The sequence below is a fragment of the Zonotrichia albicollis genome, chromosome 12, assembly GCF_047830755.1.
Source record: "Zonotrichia albicollis isolate bZonAlb1 chromosome 12, bZonAlb1.hap1, whole genome shotgun sequence".
In the NCBI taxonomy this organism is placed as follows: domain Eukaryota; kingdom Metazoa; phylum Chordata; class Aves; order Passeriformes; family Passerellidae; genus Zonotrichia; species Zonotrichia albicollis.
The window spans coordinates 22,016,334-22,035,058 of NC_133830.1; the positions used below are offsets into that span (position 1 = coordinate 22,016,334).

Below are 18,725 nucleotides of genomic sequence, written 5' to 3' on the forward strand. Positions count from 1 at the left end.
GCCATCTTTACCTGAAAATGTCGATAAACAAGGGCCCACAGTCGCCCGGGTCCAAGTTATTGGGACAGATAAACCCAAATTGTGGTGCAATGTCAGTGGGGGTGGGGAGTCTAAACGCATTGAAATGCTTGTAGACACAGGTGCAGACTGCACAGTGATTCCAGTACAAGACTGGCCAGCTCACTGGCCTTTACAAAATGTTGCTGGTCACCTTCGAGGTGTAGGAGGTCTGCAATTGGCAAAACAATCCAAAAGCATTATTCAATTCGAGGGTCCAAACGGACAATTGGCAAATATCCGTCCATTTGTGTTAGATTATTCAGAACCTTTGTTAGGGAGAGATTTAATGGCCCAGTGGGGTGTCACAATTGATATTCCAGACTCTCCACAGCATTTTTGTGCAGCAGTCATTAAACAACAGCGCCCCACCCAAAAACTTAAGTGGAAAACAGACGAACCAGTTGATGTGAAACAGTGGCCACTCAGTAAACAAAAAATAAAGGTGCTTGAGGAACTAGTACAAGAGCAACTAAGAAAGGGCCACATTGTAGAGACCATGTCCCCATGGAACTCTCCAGTGTTTGTCATCCAAAAAGCTGACAAAAAGAGGTGGCGACTTCTCTGTGACCTCCGACAAATTAATAATGTAATTGAAGATATGGGTTCTCCCCAGCCTGGTATGCCATCCCCAACAATGCTTCCTCAAGATTGGAAATTAGCTGTTATTGATATTAAAGATTGTTTTTTCCAAATCCCATTGCACCCTGACGATGCACCGCGTTTGGCATTCTCTGTCCCTTCTATCAATTCAGAAGCTCCAATGAAAAGGTACCATTGGACCGTTCTTCCTCAGGGCCTAAAGGTATCTCCAGCTATCTGCCAGTGGTATGTTTCTTCCCTGCTTTCCCCAGTACGTGCAGCCGCAGAGAAGGCCATCATTTATCATTATATGGATGATATCCTTGTGTGTGCCCCCAATGATGATTTACTAACACATGCGCTTGACCTAACGATCGATGCATTGATTGTTGCAGGGTTCGAGCTCCAGGAACAGAAAATTCAAAAGATGCCACCTTGGAAGTATTTGGGCTTAGAAATTGGAAATAGGACCATTGTTCCTCAAAAACTAGAAATCAATCCAAGGATCAAGACCCTTGCGGATGTCCACAAGTTGTGTGGGTCTTTGAATTGGGTAAGACCATGGCTTGGTCTGACTAATGAAGACCTTGCCCCTCTTTTCAATTTATTGAAAGGGGGAGAGGACCCAGGGGCTCCTAGGTCTATTACCCCAGAGGCACGGAAAGTTCTAGAAAAGGTTCAGATTGCAATGTCCACAAGACAGGCCCACCGATGCCGGCCTGATCTGCCATTCAAATTTATCATCCTAGGTAAGTTGCCACACCTCCATGGAATTATTTTCCAGTGGGAGGAAAAACAAACACCTAAGGCAAAGGACACACCAAAAAAGGACCGGGACCAGAGGGACTCTCTCTTGATCATAGAATGGGTTTTCCTCAGTCACAAAAGGTCCAAGAGACTGACAAAGTCTCAGGAACTGGTAGCAGAACTGATCCGGAAAGCAAGGACCCAGATCAGGGAGTTAGCAGGATGTGATTTTAAGTGCATTCACATTCCAGTTGAGTTAAAATCAGGTCAAAATACTATGAAAATACTGGAACAATTGTTTCAAGAAAATGAAGTGTTGCAGTTTGCTCTGGATTCCTACTCAGGACAATTTTCAGTAGCACGGCCCGCTTGCAAATTGTTTGAACAAGATGTTCAATTTACTTTAAAATTAAGAACTGCTCTAAGTAGGAGACCTTTAAAAAGGGCTCTAACTGTCTTTACAGATGCGTCCGGGAGGTCCCACAAGTCCGTTATAACTTGGAAGGATCCTCAAACCCAGCAGTGGGAGACGGACATTGCTGAGGTGGAAGGTTCACCTCAGGTTGCTGAATTGGCTGCGGTTGTTAGGGCTTTTGAAAGGTTCTCAGAACCATTTAATCTGATTACAGACTCTGCATACGTGGCAGGAGTAGTATCCAGAGCAGATCAAGCAATACTGCCAGATGTATCTAACATTGCACTTTTTGAATTGCTCTCAAAACTGGTAAAGTTAGTCACTCACCGAGAGCAACCCTTTTATGTGATGCATGTCAGGTCACACACTGACTTGCCAGGGTTTATCGCTGAAGGCAACAGAAGGGCAGATGCTCTTGCTGCACCTGCAGTGATGGCCACTCTCCCAAATGTTTTTGAACAGGCAAAAATCAGCCACCAGCTTTTCCACCAAAATGCACCTGGCCTGGTTCGCCAGTTTAACATCACTCGAGAACAGGCCAAAGCGATTGTGGCCACGTGCCCAAATTGCCAACAACATGCACTCCCTACAGTGAGTACGGGAGCAAACCCAAGGGGACTAAACAGTTGTGAACTGTGGCAAACAGATGTAACACACATACAGGCTTTTGGACGGCAGAAATATGTTCATGTTAGTGTAGATACCTTTTCTGGAGCGGTCTATGCTTCTGCCCACACAGGAGAATCATCTATTGATGCTATTAAGCACCTCTTACAGGCTTTTTCTTTCATGGGCATCCCCAAGGAGCTGAAAACTGATAATGGGCCTGCTTATAGATCCAAGGAATTCGGGAGCTTCCTGCAGCAATGGGGAGTAGAGCACAAAACTGGCATCCCCTACTCCCCTACAGGTCAAGCCATTGTAGAAAGAACTCACCGTGATATTAAAAGGGTCCTGGACCAGCAACAACAGGTTCTGAAGGTAGAACCTCCCCACATCCGGTTATCCAGGGCACTATTCACAATCAATTTTCTGAATTGTTCTTTTGACAGCCTGAACCCACCCATCCTACGCCACTTTGGGGGGAGCAGTCACAGGTTGATGAAAGAAAAACCTCCGGTTTTAGTAAAGGATCCTGAGACTTGGAAAATGGTGGGACCTTACAAATTGGTTACTTGGGGACGTGGATACGCCTGTGTGTCCACCCCCTCTGGTTTAAGGTGGGTTCCTTCCAAATGGATAAAGCCCTATGTTCCCAAAGTCTCAGAGAAATCTGCAGAAGCACCCCAGGTTGCTCACGCTGCCTGGAGAAGAAAACGCCGCACGCGTTCTCTGGAGGAAATTCCATTTAAGCCTCCTATCTGGAATAGTTTGTAATATATGTTTGTCTCAAGTTTTTGTACCAGTTTAGATCCCACTGTTCGTGTGTAGCCTCGAGACGTCATGAGACTGAGCCTGCTTCTCGTCCTACTCGTGATCATCCCACCTGCAATCTCCTACATAGTACTGCAGCCCAAACCACATATGGACTACCTCGATAAAGGTTCTCAGACATCAACAGAGAAACTGACAACGGGCTGAATGGACTTTTCAATGGCTGGGGACTCTCGGGCTGGTTGGGATCTATTCTGAAAACTGTAATTTTAGTGCTGTTTATTTTAGTTGTAGTTATTGTAGTTTTTAGCATTGTTTTTGGAGTAATCAGACGCATGGTTCTCAAGTTAATCTCAAGCTCATCTCCCCCTCCTGAGGTCTACCATTTGGAAGCCCTCAGTGCTCCAGTGGATGACCTAGAAGCCTCAGTAGAATCATTCTGCACCATAAACACAGTCCTCTTCTTTTTAAACAAAACTAGGGGGAGATGTTGTGGTGTGTTGCAATATGCTGTTTTACCTTCTCCCTTCCCCCTCGCCCCTCGCTGAGTGTGCCCTGTCAATCAGGCTAACATACCAGCAAGGCGTCGTGTGATAGGTGACCCTAGTACCTGGAGACCCTGCCCCTTCACCTGGTTGGTGACTCACCTGTCCCCTCCCCTTCCCCTGTCCTGAGCTTAAAATGTGAATGAGACCATGCGGCCTCCATTCTGTTACCAGCAGTAGCCCAGTGCAGACCTCTGTACTCTTGGAATAAACATCTGGCTACCTTCTAGCAGAATCCATTCCCTTTCTCTCTACCATCGCCAGAAGCTCTCTCCTGAGGAGAACGGAGTCCTGTCTTGTGCCCCGCTGCACTCTGCCGCCAGCCAAGGTATCTCTGGGGTAAAACACCGTAGTGCTGCCTGTGGCCCAGCAGCGAAGGTCAGAACTGGCCTGGGCACCATCTAACTGGTTATATTGGGATACATATTCCAATAGCCCTGGACTATGCTAGCAGCAATTCTGACTGCTACAGAGGAGAAGCTGCAGTACTGGCACCAAGATTTTGGCAACTTGACCATAGGCGCAGAGGGCGTGCAGGATGCTGCTCTATGAATTCCTTAACCAGCCATCTCTGGTGCTGGCATATTCCCTCCAGCTTCTGGTGCAGCCAGGGCCACCTTTGGTCCAGTAGATGACATTGTTATTTGAAAAATCCAGCCCACTCCTTGGGCAGGAGGCCATCCACAGGCTCTGGTCCTGCAGCCCCCTGCTCAGCTGGGGACCGTGTTCCCTGTGGGGAAGATGGAGCAGCCATCACAGGGTCTGGGGGGCTGCTTTCAGCAAGGTGGCCAGGCTCTCTCCCTGCTGGACTCTAGCAATTGTCTGGGGGAGCTGATGGCACATTGTATGTAGTCCTGTTCATCCTACTCAGAAAACCTGACAGCTTCTATCATTCTTCTGCAGAGTGGGCATGCTGGATTTCTCTTTGCCCACTGCAGGATGCAGCCCAGGCAGAACTGGTGGTGACAGGGCAGAGAAAAATTCACATCCTTCTTAGTGACCTGGCAGATGGGGCAGCTCCATTCTGTCCCCATGGCCATGTCTGTCTGTCCCAGCAGCAGGGAAGAGCTGAGGACCATGAGCTGCTCTCATTGGCAATCTTGCTTGGCCAGAGCCCAAGCTCCAGCCAGAGAGCTCCAGGCTCTGTCAGTGCCCAAACATAAGCAGAAAGGGATGTTGTATCACAATCTATTCCTTAGTGAAGGAGGTCCATAGCAGCCTCAAGAGGCACCTCAGACACTCAACAGTCAAGGCAGTAACATATGGACAGGACACAGATGGCAGTTCATGGCTGGGAGAGCATTCATAAATATATCCAAGGACAAATTTCCCAGGAACTCTCCACAGCTCTGGGATCTGCCCATCAGCTCTGTCAGAAGCTTCAGAAGAACAACCAAAGACCTAAAAAGCAGCTTCCAGACACTTTTCCTACCATCCTGCCTGAGTAGCCTGGTTGCTTGCTGCAAAACACTCTTTTTCTCCTCTTCCCCAATGCCCTGTGGACACTTGCAGCCAAAATAAAAAGCTCGTGGCCCTCTGTGTGATGTGATAATACAGTTTTAATATTTCCATGCTGGGATTAAAGAAAGCTGTGCTGTGGGTCAGGAGAGGCCAGGGCCCACTTGGCCTTCCTGCAGGCTGAGGTGGTCCCAGCAGACATCCTGCTGCTTTTTGGGGAATGTGTGAGGGGGAGTGGAGGGGGTGACAAGGGAGGCCGAGATCATAGAGTGGAAACTCAGCTCCAGAGTGGCAGTGCAGACTCTCCCTGCTGAATGCCTGTTGGGGCTGGCAAAGAAGGAAAATGTCCCAATAACAACCCGATGGCACTGTGTCTCAGGGACAGGTACAGGGAGGTGACAACAAACAGCAGCATGGCCCGGTCTCACAGCTTCTAGGAAGCAGTGACAGAGGGGCCTTATGTGCCAGAGATTTCAGAAAGGCTGTCTTCTCAAATGGCCACTCTGAAACCCCTCTCTTTGCCTCTTGAGTTTGTGAATGCTTTTGACAGCCACAGGTGTCACATCTTTTCATAAAAATCCTTTCTTTAGGATATTTCTCCTCTCTGAGAAGCTGTGGCCTCAGCAACAAAATGTAAACAATGGTTATCTGCTGCTGTGGAATGTAACAGGTAGATCCGTCATTGGTGTCCTGTGCATGTTTGGATTTACTGACCACTCATGGCAGAGCTGCTCTTGCTTTCTGCTGGGACACAGATCTTTGTTATTCATTCTTTTCTATTCTTAGCTTAGCTAGCCATCTGAGAACATTCTCTTCTATTCTTTTTAGTATAGTCATAATGTAATATATATATTGTAAAATAATGAATCAAGCCTTCTGAACATGAGGTCAACATTCTCGCCTCTCTCTTCACCTCAAAACTCTTGTGACCACTGTCACAATTGGTGAAGCCCAAGTGACTGAACGACAAACCATCAGTTGGGGACCCCTCGTCTGAAGAGCAAATCATCACTTGATGGTACCCCAGAGGAGCAATGGCTGCATTGGGTATACCCCTGTCATGGTTTGACCAGGAAGGAGTGGGAATTCTGGGAAGCTGTGGTCAAACCAATGAAGGTTTTGGGTTTGAGACTGGCGTCCGGTGTGGCCAGTGGGGTTTGGACACACCTCCGAGAATACACAGGGGTTAAAAGCAAGGCACTGCCCTGGCACTTCCTCTTTGGACCTCGTCGGCCGAGGAGTTCAGACCTCTCTCCCTCGCCCGGCCCGCTGCTGCTGGGCGGGGGAGGGGCCAGCCACGTGGTAGGCCCGGGGCCTGGACAGAAATGGGGTTGAGGGGGCTTCGGGGGGGCTTCGAGGATGGAAGGGTGGAAGGTCCCAGAGAGTCAGCCCTCGGGCAGCCAGCCCCCTCTTCCCCCCCCCCAGGAGAGCAGCCAGCGAGAAGGGGGAGGAAGACTGCCCGGCCGCAGCGGCAGCGTGTGGGCAGCGTGCGTGGGAGCCGACCGACAGACAGAGACTGAAAACTTTTAACCCTTTCTTACATGATTGGGGCCTTGCGAAAATGCTAATCCTCCTCGAAGCTGAATAAGAAGGGAGATGAGAGATGATATGAGATAAGAACTTTGGCCCGGAGTTTGTGGAGATGATTGGATGGGGAGAGATGATTTGGAGTGGCCTTTTGGCTGGACGTTTTCTTGTAGCCATGGACTCAGTTGTTCCTGTGACACAGACTGCATTTAGGGGGAGGCAGTGCCTCAAAACCAGGAGGGTTCATTTGTGAGGACCCCCCCCGGCCCCAGGGGGTTGGAAATATATGGGGGGGACAGTTGTCCCAAAAGCAGAGACTGTGCCTTTTTGGAGTGAGACAAGGCATCCTTGAAAGACCACCCTAAAAGCAGCTCTGGCCATGTCTCGGTGGTGAGAGCACTGAGCATGGAAGGAACATGTCACAAGCGGCAAATGGACTTTCCGGGCGGTGCCGAAGTGACAAGGAAGCATCCGGGATTTCAGTGTGTTTCCAGAAGCCTATGGAACAAGAAGGACTCCGTTCCTCTTCATGAACTGCAGTTTGAGTATACTAAAGTGTCGTGCCGGGCTGGGCAGTTGGTATTTTTGAGAGAATGTATTGGATTGGGAAAGTCAGGGAGTGGGGAGGAGGAAAAGTGGTTTTTGTAAGGTTTTCAATTTTTTTTCTTTTCCTTATAGTCTTTCCTATTTTTTCCCTGTAGTTTTAGGTAATAAAGTGTTATTTATGTTTAAGTTGGAGCCTGTTTTGCTTATTCCTGGTCACATCTCACAGCAGACACCAGGGTGAGGCATTTTCATGGGGGCACTGGCTCTGTGCCAGGCTCAAACCATGACAACCCCGAATGTGTGGCATTGATGATTGCTTCACAAGTGACCACAGAAGTGGATTCTAGCCAGGAGCTGAAGAACTGAAGATCCTGATTTGGACAGAGTTCACAGCAAGGCTGACCACAAAGAGAACCTTCTGAAAAGCCTCCAGGAAGATGTTCGGACAGCCTAGCAGCACCATGCAGATGGCCAGAGCATGCTGGACCCTGTCGAAAGGTACTGTTGGCATTTCCCTTCCTGATGATCCTGGCCTTCGCAGATTATGGCTGCAAAGGTGGTGGGGCATTCCCACCAGGGCTGAGGTTCGATTCTCCCCTTCAGAGGAGAAGCTTATTGCCCTCTGGCAAAAATAGGGTGAAGACGATTGAATTCTGTGAATCATCCTGACAGAAAGACATTTCTATGAGTTTTTCCGATGGGCAAAGATTTTGGGTTTTTTACGAATGTGCTGTATGCCCTGGATGTGTTTGTATGGCAGTGCATGGAATCCATTTTCCAAGTCCTTTTGGACCGTGGATTCGGACACCCCTGAATTTACCTAACATTTAAGGCACTCTTTCCGGTCTTGGAACGAAGAGCAGCTGTTTTTCCCTGGATTGCTAACTGCAACGGGCTCGCCCCATTTCCCCCAACTCCTGCAGGAGAAGACCTTTTGGAGGGAGATGATCTGCTGCTTCCCAGCCCCCCTGCATCCCGGCGGGGGGCCGGGAGATCTTGTCTGGAGCTGAAGTTTTATTTCGCTGCGTTTTTGGACATGCTCAGATGAAGCTGTCTTCTCCCCCCCCACTTGTCTCTCTCCAGGGGTTGATGAGTTGCTGGCCTCCTGGACCCCACCCCACTCAGAGATGGGGGCGGCACCGGTCTCCGAGGCCCGGCCTGCCGGGCCGGCACGGCCGCCTCCCGGACCCACCCCGCAGCCGCCTCCCCGGGCAGCCCTGCCCGGGCCTCCGCCGGCTTCCCCGCCTGCGCCTGAGAGTCAGAAACCCCGCTCCCTGCGGCTGTGCCAATGTTGCTAGGCAACAGCGATCCTCCACCGCTGTTTCCCCCGGCTGTTTCGCCACTGCTCGTGCCGGCCCCGCCGCTGCCCATGCGCACTCCAGCGGCTTCTGCAACTGCATCTTCCACTGAGCTGACCCCAGAGCCAGGGGCAGGAGACGCTGCCGACCCTGTGCCGTGCCCACCAGCCTCTCCCACAGAGGCAGACCGCGTGCCGGCGCTGCCGCTCCCAGAGCTGAGTGACACAGCAGCGGCGTGTTCCCGTGCACCCCCGCCGCCTCAAACCAAGCAAGTCCCTATTCAGGATGATGCTTAAAACAACGCTGAATCCGCGGGACCCTCGGAGCAGCCCGCAGCGGCTCCTGCACCCAGCGCGATTTCCCCCCCAATTTTTTCAGGCTGTCCCGGGGCTGCCCCTGCAGGGGGAGCTGGGACAGGGGAAGAGGGTGCCAGCCTCTCCTTCCATGGAGGAGGCATGGCTCGCCAGCTGGCTGTGAGTGCAGCCCTGTTGCTGGCGTTCCAAATCAGCGTTCTCGGCGGGTTGGGGGGTGTTTGGTCAGTTGCTGCCCCTTAGGGGGTGCGAATCTCTCCGCCGCCCCTCGCACACACCAGTGGCAAGGGGCAGGTGGGTCCCCAAAGTTCTGCCTTTGGTCCCCAGCCTGGTGGGGGTGGTGCCTTGAGGCAGATGGGAGACACACCTGTTGCATTTGCATTGCAGAGGCAGAGGGCACAGCGGGAAGCGATCATGGCTTGCTTGCTGTGGGGAACAAACATCCCCAGACCCGAGATGAAGATTTTTGGTAAGGCTTCTATTTCCCTTCTGCTGGCATGCCTTGGTGATTTTGGGTCATCACTCGTTCTGCCATTGTACTGGCAGCAGAGTGCAGACCTGTGGCAAGGCAGAGCCTGCCTCGGGGGCTGGGCCTGAGCCGTTGGGCTTGGGTCCCTGGGCCAGTGCCACCTCCCGGCCTCCTGCTGGGTTTGGGGGTTTTGCTTTCCCCTTCCGGTCCTGGGCCGCCTTTCTGCGGGCCAGGGCCCCCCAGGGCCTTTCTCTGGCTGCTCTGCTGCTGCTGGTCTTCCCAAAAAAAAACCCCAAAAAAGCAACAAACAAACAAACAAAAAAAACCTTAAATAGCTGGAAGCAGGTCTGAAGCATTGAAGGGCCAAAAATTAGCTTCAGCCCAAGTTGTTCAATAAAGGGCTCTGGCAAGAATTTCCAGGAATTGTCTGAAATTGTTTGAAATTGTTTGATGATTGTCAATAGACTTTTGATAACTATTGATGGACTTTTCTGCAGCAAGCCTGTTTCAGGACCAAAAGGATTTTTCAGAGATGGCAAAGAGGAACATCTTCAGCCCATGGACTTTTCCTGAAGCTCAGCTCCTTGGACTTAGACTTTCTTTGTATTGTTTTTGCATTTTCTGTTGCCTTCTGATGCAAGGCAAGGAGACTTGGTTCTGAGGAAACGGCACAGCGACCCACTCTCCAGGGTCGCTCGGGCCTATGAAGCACACAGACACCAATGTTGTGGACGGTCAAAAGGCCTTTATTATCTCATCTCATGGGGTTTTATAATCTAGGGGTTTTTCTACGTCAGAGGGGGTCTGTCTTTACCATCTATGGTTAGTAAGGAGTGGAAAGTTACTCGGTAGGGGATGGAAAGTTACTGGCACTCGGTTTAGGGAGGCTACATTCCTATGATAATTTCTTATCGAAGAGGAACAGGGGTCCTGCCTTCCCGTTACTTTGCGTGATCTTCCGACCGCCTGTCCCTATCTACCACAATTTTCTTATATTGTAAGATTGTTTTAGTGATTTGATAGAATTGTAAGTTCTACAGGTGAACATTCCACACCTGCACTTGAGTGAGGTTTTGATTGGCAACAGATAACCTGTCAAGTGTTTGTTCTTTCCTTGGCATATGCCCAGCAGAGAAAATTGCAAACACTTTTCTTTTTAATTAAACTAAACTTAAAAGGGTGACATGTCACAGACATCTTTTGTGAAAAATCCTTTCTTGGGATTTTTTTCCCTTCTGAGAAGCTGTGGCCTTAGCAACAAAATGTAAACAATGGTTATCTGCTGCTGTGGAATGCAACAGGTGGGTCCATGATTGGTCTCTTGTGGATGTTTGGATTTACTGACCACTCACGGCAGAGCTGCTCTTTGCTTTCTGAAGGAACACAGATCTTTGTTATTCATTCTTTCTCTTCTATTCTTAGTTTTGCTAGCCTTCTGAGAACTTTTCCTTCTATTTCTTTTTAGTATAGTTATAATGTAGTATATAAATCATAAAATAATAAATCAAGCCTTCTGAACATGAGATCACCATTCTCACCTCTCTCTTCATCCTGCAACACTTGTGACCACTGTCACAGAAAAGGGCAGAGGAGAGGCGGGAAAGTCACCATTTTGGGGTGGAGGGTGGAAAAAAACTTGGATCAGGAGGGGACAAAATGTCTGGGCTGCCACATTGCCGGCGCCATTTTGTGGGTAATGGCCACTGGGGGAGATGAAAGAGGGTATGCGGGCATAGGAAGAAGGTTGAGGGGAAGGTTCAGAGCAGCATGGCCAGTGCCGTCCTGGTAAGGGGAGAGTGGAGATCGGGAGGCATCAGGGAGACAGCAGAAACCCTGTGCTGAATAGCGATATCCACCTGCTGATTGCTCCCCAGGCAGGGAAGAGGGTCTAGGGGCTTGGGGAGAGGATGAAGGGAAGGGGTTTTGAAGGGGAGACCCAAAACTTTTCCCAAATTTTCCCCTGATTTTTAAACTGAATCATAAATAGAACAAAAAAGAAGATAAAACATTTTGCCATAAATGGAATGAAAAAGACAATAAAACTTCTCTACTTTAAAATTTCCCTCCATTTATAAAACAAATATCTTGATCCCAACTGTACCCCAAATCTCAAGTGATTAAACTGATTCCCTTGTAACATAAAATATTTGAAAAGAAGATGAACAAAAGCTTTCAAATTCCCCTTTGAAAAATGAAATTCCCGAGCAACTAGGGCTAATGTAACTTGGATATAAATCTCCCATTGTGGAACGAGTTTTGTGACCATTCTGCAGTCTTTCCACCCACAAGTTAAAATGAGAAAACAAAAGAAAAGGGTGACTCTGATTGAAACATACTCACCCAGCAGTGCATCAACAAAGGGTCTCGTGGGGGTGTGTCAAGGAAAGCAATCCTCCAGCCGATGACTTTGGGAGGGTTCCAGGTCTCTCCCTTCAGCGTGCCCAGATAAAATTCAGAGGTTGTCTTAGGCTAGTGGCTGACTCAAAGGCAACTTAGATTGCAGCCATGCTGGAGACGCTCTCCAGGGGTACCAGACGAAGGTCCCTGTTTGGGCGCCACTGTTGTGGTCTGCAGTGGTGGTAGATGCAACTTCCCTGAGAGCATCTTGCACCAACAGGCAGGAGCCATGAGAGCCCCAGCACACACTCACACACACAGACACAGACACACACACACACAGAGACACAGACACACACATGGACCAGGTCGGCAGTGAAGACACCGGAGGTTCCAGGCATGGAGTTCCAATGTGCTTTATTCAGACAACGCTGAAGAGGTCCAGGGCCAAAGACAAAGCCAAAGGAGGGTGTAGGTTGTAAATGAGGAAAAGAGAGGGTGGAGAAGAGCATCAGGGATCCAATGGTCTGAGGGCTCACGGGTGGTACACACGGAAGGGACCAATAGGAAATGCTGGAGTGGATAGCCAGAGACATAAACCAATGGGATTACAGGGAAGGGAGAACTCACCAGAACATGAACGTATAAGGGTAAAAGGGGTGGGAAAGGCCAACGGACCAATAGGGAGGAAAGAATTGGGATAAATTAATATAGTGGTGCAAGGCACCATGGGGGAAGCTTCTTTCCTCACCCTGAGCTGTGAGGAATGCCCGGAGTCTAAGGTGCATCTCTCCAGGGGATTGCTGTTGACCTCTCCTCAGGAAGCTCACAGGTCTGCAAACACACACTGGAGATGTCTGGGGCCATTCATCATTTCTCTGCTCTTCAGCACCGAGGCTACAGACTCTGGCTACAGCTCTGAGCTGGTGCCCATGGCAACCACCCCTGGAAATGGGGCTCCATGGAGCTGCTCTCAGGAAACCTCCAAGAGCTGGGGAGTGCCCCAAAACCACCTCAGAAACGTGAGATATCCCAGCATCACCTCATGAACATGGAATATCCAAAAACTCACTCAGTAACGGGCTTCCCTTCCCTTCATCACCCTCAAACTTTGGTCGTCTCATTCCAGACTCCAACCCACCTCCCCTGTCCCAACCCCAACCTTTCCCAGCAATCCTGGACATCAAGACCCCCTTCCCAAGCTGTATTTACCCCATTTCACACCTCCCAAACCACATCCCACCAATCCTGCCCCACCCAATGCCCATCTCATCCCTCCTGATCTGCATCCCACTTCACCCAATCTACTTTCAACCCCATTTCACCCCAAGGGGATGTGGAATCGAGGAATTCTAGGGTGGGATTGAGTAGTTTTCAGTAGCATTGAGTAGTTTTGAGCTGTCAGATCAATGCCTCTCATCTTTTGGAGTGCCAAGAAATAAAGAAAACCAAACGAAATACCCCCAAAACCCCCCATATCCTCCCAGATATCTCTCAGAATCCAAGTTTCCCTCAAAACACAAGTAAAACGTGAGGCTTTTGGTGCCTTTGATGAATTGGGTCGATTTCTACCCTGATTATTGGTGTTTTCAAGGAAAGGAGATAAATCAAAAGATAATAAGAGGCAAAGAAAAAGCAACACAAATCACTTCCCACTGTGTATCACAAGGAATGTGGGTCACCAGGGCTCTGACCATTGTGGGTCCTCCAATGGGGATGGAGATGGAGCAGTGCATGAAGCTCCACCTGCAGTCAGGGCTCTCATAAGGCCTCCCTTACCGGTGCCTCTGTTGGTGTTGGTTAAAGAATGAGCGGTCAGAGAAGCTCTTCCCACACTGGGGACACTCATAGGGCCTCTCCCCAGTGTGGATGCGCTGGTGGGTGACGAGGGTGGATTTGCGGTTCAAGCCCTTCCCACAATCAGAGCAGCGGAAGGGCCTCTCATCCGTGTGAATCCGCTCATGCAGAAGGAGATTGGAGCTGGTGTGAAACCTCTTCTGACACGTGGGACACTGGTAGGGCCTCTCTCCAGTGTGGATGCGCTGGTGGATGATGAGCTTGGAGTAGCAGTTGAAGCCCTTCCCACAGTCAGGGCAGCAGAAGGGCTTCTACTTGGTGGGAATCTGCTGTTGGTGTACAAGGGCAGAGCAGCAGCTGAAGCCCTTCCCACACTCCCCACACTCACAAGCCCATTTCCCAGTGTGGATCATCTGGTGGCTGATCAGGGTATTGCCCTGCCTGAAAATCTTCCCACACTCCAAGCATTTGTGGGGCTTCTCCCCATCATGAAGCTGCCCATGGGCCACCAGCTCCGAACTCTGGCTGAAGCTCTGCCCACCTTCCTGGCTCAGGGTGTGTCTTTCCTCCACAGAGCACACTGGGCTGGGTTTGGAGCCCCTCCTCCTGTGGGATCTCTGGGACTTTTCCTCCCTGTTGGATTCTTGTGCTGTGGAGCTGCTCAAAACAGCCTCTTCCACGAGTTTTTGCTGCGGGGATTTTTCACCCCTGGTCTCCATTCTCAGCTCCTTATCTGGGGGAGGAAGGACAAGGAGAGGATGGGATTTGCCTCCATGCAAGAGGGAAGGAGAAGGAGATCCCCCCAGTGCATCCCCGGCAGGACGGCGTTGACCCCGGATTTGTCCTGGAACCAGGGGCCGTGCTGGGCTGGGAGATGGAGCAGGAGAGAGGGGGAAAGTGTGACATTGTCCCCTGTGTGCGTGGTCTTCTCAGAGTGGGGGTTTTAAAGCTGAGCCAGTTTGGGTAAGGGGATGGTGTTCACCCCCTGAGCAGGGATTACCCCACTGTTTCAGGTTGCCATGCAAGATGTAACCAAATGCATGTTTTCAATCCCCATCTTTATCAACTGCTATAAACAGGTGGGGCAGTGTTCTTTATCTCTTCCATGACTCAGCCCTGATAATGCCCTGCAGGGGAGATATCTTCTGTGAATGGGCCATTGTGTGTCACTGCAGGACTGATAAAATTCCATCATCCCATTGTGGGATGCTCCGCCCAGGGGGAGGATCCAAGCATTCCTACCTGGATATAAGCTGATTCTTGCAACACCAGGAGCAGCTTGCCTACTGGGTTCCCAGAGGACAAGAGCTCCAGAACCACCACTGAACATCAAGAGGAAGACCAGACCCTTCTACAGGATCACTGCTCTGACAGAACCACGTTCATCTCTCCAACAGGACTGCAGTCACCATTTAATGGGACTGCTGCCTCCACCCTGACCAGCAGGGTGTCAGGTTATATCCTGACTCTGTGAGTTTAAGGCAGTTTTTCTGTATCATTGCTTTGATCTTCATTTTCCTCTTAAATTGTGATTCTGGTTTAGACCCTTTCCCAGGTTTGCCTTTAAACCAGTACAAAACTCAACGTGCTCATCCCTTGTTATTCTCCCAAAACAGGATTTCTCATTCCCAAACCTTTGCGAGATGGAAAAGGAGGCTGTGAGGAACAGGAAAGATCCCCAGGACACCCAGGCAGGTGAGGAGGAAGTCAGTGCCCCTTTCTCCCTCTCTCCTGCTCCATCTCCCAGCCCAGTACGGCCCCTGGCTGCAGGACAACCCTCCTGCCAACACCATCCTATCAGAGATGCACTGGGGGGATCTCCTTCCCCTTCCCTCTGGCATGGAGCCAAATCCCATCCTCTCCTTGTCTTTCCTCCCCCAAACAAGAAGCTGAGAATGGAGACCAGGGAGGAAAAATCCCCGCAGAAGAACTGAGGAAGGGGCTGTTATGAGTGACTCCAGGGCACAGGAATGCAACGGGGAGGAAAATCCCCAGAGATTCCACAGGAAGAGGGGCTCCAAACCCAGTCTGGGGTGCTCTGAGGAGGAAAGACCCACCCTGAGTCAGGAAGGTGGACAGAGCTCAAGCCAGGGCTCAGAGCTGGTGGTCCATGAGCAGCTTCATGATGGGGAGAATCCCCACAAGTTATTGGAATGTGGGAAGAACTTCAGGCAGGGCAATCACCTGATAAGCCACTAGATGATCCACACCATAGCAACAGGGGGCTGGTGATGGTTGCCATGGAAACTGATCAGAGCAACAGGGGGGGTTTGTGATGGTTGCCATGGAAACTGACCATAGCAACAGGGGGCTGGTGAGGCTTGCCATGGAAACTGACCATAGCAACAGGGTCCTGGCCATGGTTGGCTGTTAAGGATCAGATTTGTCACAGGCCCTCAGAGAGATTCCATGGGGACTTTCCAGGAGTCTCCAGGCTGTTCCAGAGCTGGAATGTCACAGGCACAGACAGGGGCTCCATGGACACCTCCTAGGACTTTCTGGGGATGGTAAAGAGCCCTGTGGTCAGAGGCAGTCTCAGACATTCCATGGTGACATCCCAGGGCACCTTGGGCTGCAAAGGCACCGATCTGTCACAGGCACTCACGGGGGCTCCATGGTGACATCCCAGGAGTTCCCAGGCTGCCAAAGAGCCAGGATGTCCTAGACTGTCACAGGCGTTCCTGTCATGGGCACAGTGGGAGCTTCAGTCAAAAGCTTTATTTCTTTATTGAAGAAATTACTGCTGAGACCTGAGGTGCAGAAAGTACACCCAACAGCCACCATGGATCCTCAAACATTTGCAAGGCTCCTAGACTGTTAAAATTTCTTCTAAGAGAGGAGACTGGGAAGAGCTGGATCCAATCCCAGCTCAAGAATTTGTCAAAGGTTTATGTGTAAAAGATTGGACAGGTGGAATTGAACTTTAACCCAATTTGTCCCAGAGGATTAATGATGGAATACCAGATATATTTATATAAATACAGGTCTGATTGATTCTGATCATGATCGGACAGAAAGATTTTAACCCGAGTTATTTACTCTACAGTTCAGGAGCTTTATCAATTATTAGAATATAGTGCTCTAGGAAGCAATTTTGAAGTCAACAGTTTGGCCTATGACATCAGGGAGTTTGTTGTGGAAGCCACTGAGCAGCTGCAGCATCATAGAGGGGATTCTGTGACATCACAGAGCAGGCTGTGGCACCATGGCATGGCTGGATAACATCATAGAGCTGGCTGTGAGGTTCAAAGTATGTGCTGTGACATTAAAGAGTGCCAGTATGACATCACAGAAAAGGTCTCGTGGCATCACTGAGGGGTTTGTGACATCACAAAGCTGTCTGTGACATCACAGTGTGAGGCAATAGAGCAGACATTGCCATCATAGAGGGTGGCTCTGTGACATCAGAGAGTGGGTTGTGACATCACTGGGTGGCTGTGTAACATCATAGAGCAGGTTGTGAAATCACAGAGACTTCTGTGACATCACAAAGCAGATGTAGCACATCATAGGGTGACATCTCATAGTTAGCTGTGTGAGATCACAGGGGCTGTGTGACAACCTAGAGTGGGCTGTGACATCACTGGTGGCTGTGTGACACTGCAAAAGAGCTGTGTGGCATCATAGGGGCTGTGACATCACAGGGGGTTGAGTGACATCACAGGTGGCTGTGTGACATCACAGGAGCTGTGTGAGGTCACTGGGGAGGTCACTCTGCCCCGGCCCCCCTCACAGTTCCCCCCAGAGCAGTCCAACCCTGCTCGTGCACAGCGGGGTCCCCTGTCCCCCCTGTCCCCCTGCCCCCGGCCCCACAGCCTCCCCCAGAGGATGTTCCACGAGATCGACCCCAGAGCCTGACACGGGGATGGGGGCCCGGGGTCCGGTGCCCTGGGGGTGGCACAGGGGGACAGGGACCCCCCAGCAGCGTCCCCGTGTCCCCCAGGGCCAGAGCCTGGGCCAGTGCTCCTTCACCCTGATACCAACGAGGCCTTGAGAGCGCTGAAAAAATCCCCAGCAAGGGAGCAGCAAAAACCAGATTTAATATTAAGGGACAGCAGCACAAAGTTCCTTGGCAAGAGTCACTCTGCTCCTGACCACACACTTCAGGCACACCAAAGAAACAAAGCAGCAACAAAACCAAACAGAATCCAGGCAATCAAACCAGAAATGAGCTGAGAACTGTCCCAGTGTGTGTGAGACACAAGGACAGTGAGGGCAAGGATAAAATGAATAAAGAAATAAAAGCTTGACAGAGGTCAGTCAAACTTAACAGGACTTCACTGATACCTTAACCTTAACTGATACCTTCAACTTCACAATTTAGGAAAAGAACAGAGCTTAACAGTATTTAACCTCACTTACAACCAATGACTTAAGGATTTAATAGTGGAATAACATTAAACAATATTCAACTTAGCTTATAACATAGTAAACTTTGCAAAAAAAAAAACCTCTTAATACCATTTAACTGAAATTATTTGTCATGATGTAACCTCACTTACAGGCCTGACTGACTCAGCTATCCAAGGCACTCCAAGCCCTCAGAGAGCAGCATTTCTGCCACATTTCCCCAGCACAGGCACTCCTGTGTGCACACAGACACAAAGAGTCAGTGCAAGGCACCTGTGAGCAATTCCCCTGAGGGCAGGAAATTCTCCCTGAGGATGTTTGGCATCTCCCCAGCGCACAAAGGGTTGAGCCTGGAGGATTGGGGGGATCGGCCCAGGCTCCATCGTTGTTCAGGATCCCCGAGTGCAGCAAACGGGAGAGTTCCCGGCTGGGAGAGGCCCCACTCAGAGGGAGTCGCTGGCCCAGGAGAGCTCCAAGGGCTCCTTTTGGAGCGCTGTTTGCAGGGCCCCAAGAGAGGGGCTTCAGTCCCAGCAATGGTTCATCCTGGCCGCACTTGGCACCAACAGCTTTCTTTGGCAGTGTGAGAACAGGGATGTTGTGCCACGGAGGGAACAAAAACAGTTCCCAGAGCTGCTCCTACAGGAACCAGGAGCTGGTTGGGCAGCAGCAGTGCCTGAAGCAGACAGTGTTTGTGATGAGCTGCAGAGGAGCTGAGCCCAGGGGCTGTTGGCCAAGGCCGAGGCCCAAGGAGCATTTCTCAGCTGGCAGGGCGGCCTGAGAAGGGGAGGGGGGAATGCAGCAGCACAGGGCCATGGAACCAAGGGACCATTTTGACACTGTGGGGCCCTGTAAGACCAAGGGACCAGTGTGACACTGTGGGGCCTCATGGAATCATGGAGACCACTGTGACAT

The 18,725-nt window shown here is 50.4% G+C and overlaps 1 long non-coding RNA gene across 1 annotated transcript; it reads left to right on the forward strand.

Annotated features, from left to right (window-relative positions):
* The first annotated feature begins 8,352 nt into the window (after positions 1 to 8,352).
* LOC141730688 (uncharacterized) lies at positions 8,353 to 10,840 on the forward strand. The gene is made up of 3 exons (XR_012582305.1): positions 8,353 to 8,817; positions 9,248 to 9,329; positions 9,827 to 10,840. It is a non-coding gene; the product is annotated as an uncharacterized LOC141730688 (long non-coding RNA).
* Positions 10,841 to 18,725: the final 7,885 nt, after the last annotated feature.